Source organism: Petaurus breviceps, unplaced genomic scaffold (assembly GCF_028583685.1).
Source record: "Petaurus breviceps papuanus isolate PSGF00001 unplaced genomic scaffold, PetGlider_PUasm1.0 77, whole genome shotgun sequence".
In the NCBI taxonomy this organism is placed as follows: domain Eukaryota; kingdom Metazoa; phylum Chordata; class Mammalia; order Diprotodontia; family Petauridae; genus Petaurus; species Petaurus breviceps.
Window position 1 is genome coordinate 8,071,323 of NW_027186492.1, and position 9,032 is coordinate 8,080,354.

Consider the following 9,032-nt stretch of genomic DNA (forward strand, 5'->3'; position numbering starts at 1 on the left):
ATTTTTATTCTAAGTTTCATTATAGTATCATGAATATCAGAGTAAACAAATGGAAGACTTAACTGACAAGTGCTTTTCAGTAATGCTGTGGTATTTTGAGAAGATGACAATACCACATTACTTTTTGATGTTTTTTTATAGTAACTGTAACATGTCACAAAGAAACTGCTGTTAGCATATGGCCATTTCTAATGCACTGAATTCTGTTTTAAATGGAAACTTTTACAATGGGAGCCCCGACAATATAGGTAGCTGTGAAAGTATGGAGAAGCATAGCCTTCTCTCCATCCTATCCTCTTCATTTATCTGATGCTGGAGTTTACAGTTTAGTGAATTGTGTCTTCCTATAGCCCTCTTTCCCCCATGTTTTCACTATTGAATACATTCAAGTATCCTAATGCCAGGCCACTATGATAGTTATTGGGCTGATCCCATGGTAAACAAATTCTTGAGAGTGAATCATAAAGTCTTAGGTCACCAGAAGTGGTCATTTACCTATAATTAGTTCCTTTGTGACCTGTTAAAAGAGTATCTGCAGAAATACAAGGTAGCCTGGTATCATTCTCTCCTAACAGTTTGCTGAAATAGTATTGAGAAATAGTGCTAGGAAGAAAACATTTTCATTAGTATATGTGTATGCCGCATTTCGTTTGGTGAAATAGGGAAAGATTGAAACTCTTCATGGTTCTGGGATAGATAATTTCCACATGCTTACTTGGCTTTGACAATAAGAAGTTGTTTTCTGGTCCCCTTGCTTGCCTGAAGTCATCTTTCCCCCCAAACCCTCACTTCCAGACTTCCCTATTATTTTTGAGGCCACCACCATTCTCCTAAAAATACCACTTTAGGGTCGGTTCTTTAATATTGCTGTGATCTGTCCAGAGTTTCTAAAAACCCCAGATTTATTGATATGTCTGCCAGGGTTCTTCTTAACCTTTTTTGTGTGTGTGACATGTACTTCTTTTGTGTAAAAGCCTATAGATCCTTTCTCGGAATAATACTTTTAAATACATAAAATAAAATGCAAAGGATTATAAGGGGACCCAAAGGTTAGTGAAAATAAAGAGATAATGTTTTTTTTGCATTAAGCTTCATGGACCCCAGGTTAAGAATCTGTGGCTTAGAACAAGCTTCCTGTATTAACCTTCTTATTGATAGAACCATTACCTACTAGAGTTATACTGTCTATAGGAGTATCTAAGAAAAATATATGTACCAGAATCTAGACATATGTCTTTGATGAATTCATGTAATTTTGATTAGATTAAAGCAGTAAAAAATTGAAAAACTACCCTAGGCATAAGCGTTGAGAGCTTTTCTCTGGTGGTTTTCCTAATTTTTTTGAATATCTATCATAACTTCTGAACTTACTGCAAGTAAATAACTTTCTTGGATCTTTTCACTTCCTTAAAAACATTTCTGTATTAGTCACAGTAAATTAGAGGACATACATCTAATTAATTACTCTTCCCATAGAGAAAAGCAAACCTTCCTTTAGGTGTTAAAACTATTCTTGGAAATTGCAGGTAAAACTGAAACAAGATAATATGTATGTGAATTTCTTGGAAGTATTCAGCATATAAGAAAAATTTCTGAATGTTTTAGATTAAGAAACTCTGCTGTTTCTCAAACATCTGTATGTGTAAATAGAAAATGGTCAGAAACAATATAACCTTGGAATACTGCCAGCAGAGATATGAAATGGGCAGTCCCAATGATTCACAATGATATCTTTGTTGATTTAATGAGATACAGAAAACACTGAACTCTCAGCAATTATTCTGTTCTCTTATTTACTCTAGTGAGTCTAATGGATTTTGTGTCTCCTTTCTTAACACACTCTACACCTGTGAAATTGCTGGCATCTATTGCTTTCATAAACTCACTGCCTTTTGTGCATCTCCTCCTGTTCTTGGCATCAGGTAGTCACCCCACATTGCTCAGCATCACTCCCTAGTTATAATTTCATAAGAAAATTGTTTCTGTTTCTGTCTGTTTGTGGCTGGGTTTTTTGTTAAGACAGTACTGATTTGTGAATAATAAAAAGACTTCAAAACTTACCATTTTACAGGTTCCTATAAGGCAGAGAACCGAATGATCTCAGTCTTTGTACATGCAAAACACAGGCAGAGATATAACATTGGCATCCTTTGGGTTTTAATCCATACATCAACTAGACCTCAGCCTCTACTATAAAAGGGTTATTTTTTGGGGGGAAGGGAGAAGAATGACCTCGCAAAGTACCTCTGTCTTATATTCTCACCCTGGAAACATCAGAACCAGGCTTGTATCTATCAAAAAATATCTGACTCGTGCTTCCATGCAATAAAACTGGAAATACTAATTTTGGCACATCTCTTAGAAAAAGAGCTTTGCTCTTCCTTGTAAGCATTCAGGCTAAGAAAACTCTGAATATACAAAATGTCTCACTTAAACAAAAATATAGAAAGCACTCGTATCCAAGCCCATAGACAACCTAGAAAGCTCTTCCACCTTCCCCGTGGGGAAAGAGCTCAGAGATGCTAGATTCCATGTTTTCTCCCCACCAGACATACATTCCACATGACTCATTATGCCTGCAGCGCTAGCTGTTTCCAGAACACAGTTTCCTGATGTACTTACTAGTCTCTCATTCCATTGTGGTTCCCTGTTGTAATGTTTCTTGTCGAGACTCTTGTCTCCTTTATTTCTTTCTCTCTTTCTGGGAGAACTGTTCATATTTTGCAGCCTGTAGGTCTCCCTCCTGTTAAACCTTTCTCTGACTGCAGATCTTCACTCTCCATCTATATTTCTTTTGATGTTTCAGCCTCCATCCTGTGCTGGCTCATTGGTGCACATGGCTCCCCGTAGGGCCACATGGCTATGTAGTCCTCTCTCCAGGTCTGTTGTTCAATTTGGCATCTCTTCCCATTACCCTTTTTTTCTTTTGGTTAATTTTAAAAATTAATTTTAAGCATAAATACAAAGCAAGAAAAAAATTCCATGTACATAGCAGAACATAGGAGAGGATTCAATATAAAACAATAAATTTCCATTTCAAGAAAACCCATGTAATAAATATTACACATTATTATTAAAGCTACCCAGCTTTTCTTTGCTTCCTTCCAGATTATATTTTGTTCTCTACTGTGTACTTTTAACTTTTTATATCTTCCCCCTCCCAAAGAATGCTACAATTAAATGTGCATATATATATACACATATATATTTATGTAGATATCCTTAAACATACACATATACACTCATATACATACATGTAAAACTGTACTGTGCATATTTCCACTTGTCATCTCTTTCTTTGGAGGTAGACAGCATCTTTCTTCATTGGTCTAAGTCTTTCCAAGTTTTTCTAAATCAATGAGCTCATCATTTCCTACGCACAATAGTATTCCAAAACAATCACATCCTATCTGAAGGATTGTCTATGAAAGCTTCCCAGTTTTCTGCTTTCCTTCTATTCTTGGCTACATTAGTTTTCTTTATACAAAAAAGAATTTTAATTCGAAATCGAAATTACACATTTTACACTTCAACAATACTCTCACCCTATAATATATTTTAAGGACTGATACTGCTAAATCTCCTTCCTTTATGTATTTTTCCCTGGTTTCTTTGAACTCCCATTACCCCACATATCTGGAAGCTGTCTCATGTAATTGAGAGTAGGGCTTACCTACATGTTTACTAAATGGGTTACTCTGATGACATCACATTTGTTATATTTGTAATCAAAATAACCTAAGGAGTTAGGTATAGTAGAAAACTATTTGGAAAATGATTTCCATTATTTCTTCAGTAGGTCTGGCTGTCACCAGCATAATTACTCTTCGTGGGTGCAGACTGAAACCCTTCCCCATTTCATTCCATTCTTAAAAATTTGTCCTGTAAATCCTCCAAAGAGACTGTCCAATACACTGGAGATCTTCCACTTTAAAAAACCTAGAAAAATCCCAGTGGAATACCTATGTTCCTCTTGTATAGCCTCTCAGGTTTGATGCCTCGCTAACCTACTTCTTTTTTCTGCCACAAACAGTCTTTTATAAGGAGAACTCATTGTTTTATGACGCTTGAATATTTACAAAATGTTTCCCTCATGCAGTGGTCCAGGCCTGAACTTAAGGAAAAGTGACCGTTTGTGTTACAGACTGCTGCTTCTCTTTTGTCCTGATGTATGCAGACTATGCTGCAAGATACATGAGGTCCAACCAGGAACAGATCTACTGTGCTAGGAGTGCAGGGTGGTTTCTAAGTAATGGAGGGCACAAGCTTTTCTAGTTGGAACAAAGGGAGCTGATGACCTTTATAAATGATCCAGTCTGGGCTAAATAGGCCCCAGTCACCTTTGGATCTGATCATCGTGAATAGGTTCTAAGGATGTATAGGGTTTGGTGCTCATTGGTTACACTTATCGATTTTCCAAGTCACTAAACATTTCTGACTCTATTCCCCTACCTCCCTCTAGGGAAGGACCCTACCTTGACTATACTGCCTCATTTCACAACAGCCCTTTGAAATAATAATAGCTACCATTTGCGTACCACTGTAAAAAGCACTATACCAATATCTCGTTTTATCCTCACAATAACCTAGGAAGGCAGGTGCTATGATTATCCTCATTTTACAGGTGAGGAAACTGCAAATTGGGTAAATGACTTGCCCAGGGTCACACAGCTAGTAAATGTCTGAGTCTAGATTTGAACTCAGATCTTCCTGACTCTGGGTCCAGGGCTCTTATCCATTGTGCCACTTAGCCACCTATAAACAGATAGTACATGAATTATTATCCCTTTCTTGCAATGAGGAAATGGAAAATCAGAGAGAGTAAGTGACTTGCCCAGCAGGGTCACAGAGTTAAAAAATAACGATATGAGCCCAGGTCTTTTCATTATATCTCTTCAGTTTGATACTACTTCCCATGTGCAAAGCCATCTTGACAATATCCTATCTCCTACATGCATTGTCCATTTATGGTAAAAGATATTCTTCCCAAATGAGAGCCTGCAAAGGGAGCCACAGAGCAGAGTAGTCCTTACCCTGTTCTTTCATTTCATTCTGTACCCAATGCAGAATATACAATAACCAATGGTGAGCCAGCGGTTATAATGATTTAAATATTTATTTTAACACTGCCTATATCTGGCATGTGTGTAATTATTTGCATGTTGTCTCCCCGATTAGAAGGTGAGCTTCTTGAGGATATGCACCATGTATTTACATTTCTTTATTTCCCCAGTTCTTGGCACATAGTAAACACTTAATAAATGCTTGTTGATTGACTGGCCAACAAATAAGCCTGGCCTAAGAGGGGAAGTTCAGGCTAGGGAGCTTGTTATAGCATAGTATGAGATTGTTGTTAAGTTGTTTCACTTGTGTCTGACCCTGTGACCCCATTTGGGGTTTTCTTGGCAAGGATACTGGAATGGCTTGCCATTTCCTTCTCCAACTCATTTTTTTTTTTTTTTTACAAATGAGGAAACTGTGGCAAACAGGGTGAAATAACTTGACCATGGTCACATAGCTTCTAGGTGTCTGAGACTGGGTTTGAACTCAGGAAGATGAGCCTTCCTGACTCCAGGCCTGGCATTCTATCTACTGTGCCACCTAGCTACCCTAAGTATGAGATATTGTAGCATTTTTATATTCTTAGCTTCAAGTGAATGAGATTCAATACCTTGCTACTTCTATTAAGGTAAAGTTTTAGTGGATAAACTAGAAAGTGATTTTTAAGATACATTTATGGTACATAACAGCAAAGAGCAGGGTTTTTTTTTTCTCCTGTTTTTTTTTTCATAACAATTTGTCTTTTTATGGAGCACCTTAACAAATTATGCCTTAACAGCAAATTTCTAAAGGGGGTACAGGCATTCCTTTCTCTGCTGTTTTTGGTCTTCAGGCTTTCCTCATGCTTATTATTAAGCCTGTGGCACGTGTCACAGGTCTTCTTGGGCCAAAGGTCCAGGGGTTTATATTTCTTGCCCTTATAGAATTTCCTGAAGTTCTTTTTCTGTGTCTGGTTGATGACAGTCAGCACTTGGGCAATAGATTTTTGGAAAACTCAGATCTTAGATAACTTGGATGCAACTCCTCCAGTGACCTTGGACACTCTCAGTTGGGAAAGTTCTACCTTTAAATCATCTAACTGTTTGAGTAGCTCCTCCTTCTTCCCATGGAGATCCCTAGCCTTGATTTTTGCCATGATCATGGCAAACACATTGCCACTGGCTCCTAGGGGAAAGAGCCTGTTCATTTTTTTAAACATTAATTAATATAAAGGTTTGAGTTCCAAATTCTGTCCCTTCTTTCTTTCCTTCTGTCCCTGCACCAGATGGTAAGCAATCTGATATAAGTTATACGTGTACAGCATTTTCATATTAGTCATTTTTTACAAAAAAGAAAGTAAAAAATAGTATGCTTTAGTCTGTGTTCAATCAATACCAGTTCTTTCTCTGGAGGCAAATAATATGCTTCATCATTAGACCTTTGGGATTGTCTTGAATTATTATATTACTGAGGAAAGCTAAGTCATTCATAGTTCTTCATTGAGTAAATATTGCTGTTACTGTGTACAACATTCTTCTGGTTCTGTTCACTTCACTATGCATGAGTTCATGTAAGTCTTTCCAGGTTTTCCTGAAATCATCCTGCTTGTCATTTCTTATAACACTAATATTCCATTACAATTATATACCACAACTTGTTTAGTCATTGCCTGATTGATGGGCATCCCTTTGATTTCTAATTCTTAGAAACCACAAAAAGAGCCACTATAAATATTTTCGTACAAATGGGTCCTCTTCCCTTTTTTTGAATGTGTTTGGGATATAGACTTGGCAGTAGTATTGCTAGATTAAAAGGTATGCCCGGTTTTATAGTCCTTTGGGCATATAGTTCCAAATTGCTCTCCAGAACGGTTGGATTAATTCACAGCTCTTCCAACAGTGCCTTAGTGTCCTAGTTATCCCATATCCCCTCAAACATCCAACATTTCCCTTTTTTTGTCACATCAGCCACTCTTGATTGGTGTGAAGTAGGACCTCAGAGTTGTTTTAATTTGCATTTCAAACTACTCCAAAGAGTAGTTAAAAAAAAAAGTACTAGGCTAAGGGTCTTTCTAGTCTAGGCTTGACTTATATGACCATGAACAACTTAATCTTTCCATTTAAGTTTTCTCATCTTTGAACTGGAAATAACATCTGTCCAATGTTATTGTGAGGACCAAACAAATTAAAGTGTGTGAAAAACACTTTGAAAAGTACAAAACGTTATGCAAAAGAAAACATCAGCGTCTGTTGTTTTAAAATGTGGTCAGAAATCGTTTTAAGTGTATAATTACTTTAACAAGAAATAGCATAGTGTAGTAAAGCTGGCCTTGATGCCAGGAATACCTGGGTTCAGAACTTTTTCAAGACCAGTCTCTGATACATGCTGGCTCTGGGATCCTGGGCAAGACACTAAACCTGGTAGTGTTTAGAGCAACTCTCTTTAGATGCCAAGTTGCAGATAAAATGCCACCTTGTATTGATAGAAAGAGTTTGCTCACTTAGGAGTTTCCTGTACTGATAAAGTCACAGGTCCCACCTTCATTCCAGTCACTATCCCTATTAACTTTAACCCAAGAGTTACGAAATTATCTTTTTTGTTTCTGTGTCCTCTTCTGAGCATCTTTTCTTCTTGTGTATTTTCCAGATTTTGTTTCCATTGTTATTATTTACATAATTATAATCATTGCATGCACTGTATTGTTTTGGTTCTGATTTCTTTACATTGCTTCCTGTGTCTCCCCATATTTAACAATAATAATAATTAAAATTTATATAGTGCTCATGGAAACTAGGCGGTACAGTGCATAGAGCACTAGTTGTATGACCCTGGGCAAGTCATTTAACCCTGTTTTCCTCAGTTCCTCATTTGTAAAAATGAGCTAGAGAAGGAAAAGGCAAAACCACTCCAGTATCTTTGCCAAGAAAACCTTTAAGGGGGTCACAAAGAGTTGAACATGTCTGAAAAACAGCTGGATTACAACATAGCATTTACTATGTGCCATTGTACTGAGCTTTACACAAATATGATATTATTTGATCCTCAGAACAATTCTGGGAGGTAGGTGATATTATTATCCCCATTTTGCAGTTGTGGAAACTGAGGCAAACAGAAATTAAGTGACTTGCCCCAAATCACCTAGCTAGTAAGTGTCAGTCCAGATTTGAACTTAAGTCTTCCTGTTTCTAGACCATGTACTCTATCTACTGTGCCACCTTATGATGTAATAATAATTTTCTTGCATTCATATTCTACAGTTTTTCAGCCATTTCCCAATAGTTGGACAAATGAGTTTTTCCTCCATTTTTGTTTTCCTGAATAATGCTCCTCTGAATGTTTTCTTTTTAATAAAGATAGATCCGTTTTTCTTTTTAAACCTACAAATAACAATCCTTAAGGTATAATCAAAGTAATGGATCAGAGGGTATTATCAGTTTTGTAACTCTTATTGTAGGTTGCCATGTTGCTTCACAAAATGATTACACAATTAACTTCATCAGCAGTCTAATAATGTGCTTATTTCTCCACATTCCTGCCAGTTCTGAATTTTGTCCTTTTTGATTACCTTTGACAACTTTATGGCTTCAAGATGATATCACATAGTTGTTTAAATTTGCCTGTAGGATGAAAATATGAACTCTTCTGTTTAACATTTAAAGGCCTTCACAATTGGGTTCCAAACTATCTGCCCCAGACTGATTTCACATTATTCCTCCTTCCATGCTCTACATTCCAGCCAAACCAGCCTTCTTCCCGTTCCCTGTATACAGGGTTATATCTCTTGCCTTTGTACAGGGTCTCCCCCCATACCTGGAATTTTTCCCCTCCTTTCTACTGTCTCTTGGATTCCTTAGCTACCTTTTAGGCTTGGTTCATATGCCTATGTGAGTCCTTTCAAAATTAGAATAGATGAAAAGGAAGAAGAATCAGAAGAGAGCAAACAGAAATCAAAGACTCCATGAGAAAGAAATATTAACACAAAATCAAAAGAC

The 9,032-nt window shown here is 37.0% G+C and overlaps 1 pseudogene; it reads right to left on the reverse strand.

Moving 5' to 3' along the window:
• Positions 1–5,825: 5,825 nt before the first annotated feature.
• On the reverse strand, positions 5,826–6,599 carry LOC138175317 (large ribosomal subunit protein uL29-like; annotated as a pseudogene).
• Positions 6,600–9,032: the final 2,433 nt, after the last annotated feature.